Source organism: Saccopteryx leptura, chromosome 5 (assembly GCF_036850995.1).
Source record: "Saccopteryx leptura isolate mSacLep1 chromosome 5, mSacLep1_pri_phased_curated, whole genome shotgun sequence".
In the NCBI taxonomy this organism is placed as follows: Eukaryota; Metazoa; Chordata; class Mammalia; order Chiroptera; family Emballonuridae; genus Saccopteryx; species Saccopteryx leptura.
Window position 1 is genome coordinate 93,620,065 of NC_089507.1, and position 1,904 is coordinate 93,621,968.

Genomic DNA, 1,904 nt, shown 5'->3' on the forward strand with positions numbered 1-1,904 from the left:
CACTGATTCAGCCAGCCAGGGCCCTATCAGTCTTGATGTGATTTCTTCTTTATATTCTTAGTTATAAGACTTCTGTTCAATCAGTCGTCAGGTGATTTTCAATAATGATTATTCTTGATGTAGTCATGGGAGGAGGCAAGCACAGCATTTATTTTTTATTTTATTTTATTTATTTTTTTGTATTTTTCTGAAGCTAGAAACCGGGAGAGACAGTCAGACAGACTTCCGCATGCGCCTGACCGGGATCCACCTGGCACGCCCACCAGGGGGCAACGCTCTGCCCACCAGGGGGTGATGCTCTGCCCCTCTGGGGCGTCGCTCTGCAGTGACTAGAGCCACTCTAGCGCCTGGGGCAGAGGCCAAGGAGCCATCCTCAGCACCCAGGCCATCTTTGCTCCAATGGAGCCTCGGCTGTGGGAGGGGAAGAGAGAGACAGAGAGGAAGGAGAGGGGGAGGGGTGGAGAAGCAAATGGATGCTTCTCCTGTGTGCCCTGGCCAGGAATCGAACCTGGGACTTCCACACATCAGGCCGACGCTCTACCACTGAGCCAACCGGCCAGGGCCAAGCACAGCATTTATTTACCTATTCCACCATCTTGACTGAAAAGTCCTGTTTATTGCTTATTTTGTGATAAGAATTATAATATAAACTTTGAGAATAAACTGTTGCTGTCAAAAACTTAAAATTTAGTAAAAGCAGAGATATTATAAAATTTTATAACCCATGAAAAAATTACGTATGGGCTGAGAATACAAGTCACATGTGTGGACACATATAAGAAACAAGCAGTTGTGATGGGCATGGGGTGGAGAGGAAGATAAGGGGAAACTTGGTGAAGACCAAGTTCAATGGCATTTGCATTGGGCATCATGAATAAGTGTCCAAGAATGGAGAATTAATTCATTTAAATATTTTTAAAAACCAATCAAATATTATTGGGTCCCAAACCTTGGGTCATATATATGACAGTGGGACAACTTCCTTGAATTGAAAAGTAAATACGAAGTTATTCTATAAATACTGGGACTCATAAGAAGCATTATAGATAGCTACACTGACCCTGCTGCCCTGTGTGTACTAGCCTGAACATCAATTATCAGGAGTACAAACCTTACTGATCTTTTTCAACCTAAAACCATAAAGAGAAGATGCAATTGCTGAGGCTATCAGACAGAAGCCAGTTGACCTAAAGTTTCCTGAATCAGTCTGTTATAAGATCAGACTCTTTTTAGAAGTTATACAAAGATATTTTAGAGATTATTTCTGAACATAAGCTATGCTACTCTAGAGTTTACTTAAAATTCCAAACCATTCTGTAAAATATAAATATGCTTTATTAAAATGAACTTTTATTAGGGTTTCACTAATCAGAAATAACTGACAATATTTTTCCCTTTAGGTCCAGAGATGCTCTGTAAGGTTTTGGAACTCTTACATTTTTTTTTGAACTTGGAAATAATCATCAATTCATAGAAAGTTGCAAAAACAATGCAGACGGCTTTTATATACCCTTCACCTGGTTTCCCCCAATGGTTACACCCTAAAATTTATAGTACAATATCAATACCAAGAATCTGATATCTATACTAATGTGTTAACATAATTCTATGTCATAGGATCTGTAAATTTGTACAATCAACATTGCAGTTAAGATACAGAGCTATTCCATCACCACCAAGATCTCCCTTGTGCCTTTATGGTCACACTTACTGGTTCTTCAGCATTCTTACCACTTGACAACCATTAATCTATTTTCCATCTCTACGAGAATGTTATATACATAGAATCACATAGCATATGCTTTTTGAGACTGGCTTTTCACTCACAAAATGTCTTTGAGCTCCATCCAAAGTAGTTATGTGCACCAATAGTCTGTATCTTTTTATTACTGAGTGATTTATGG

General features: G+C 39.2%; 1 non-coding gene across 1 annotated transcript; it reads right to left on the reverse strand.

Annotated features, from left to right (window-relative positions):
* Positions 1-487: 487 nt before the first annotated feature.
* Positions 488-563, reverse strand: TRNAI-GAU (transfer RNA isoleucine (anticodon GAU)). The gene has a single exon. It is a non-coding gene; the product is annotated as a tRNA-Ile (tRNA).
* Positions 564-1,904: the final 1,341 nt, after the last annotated feature.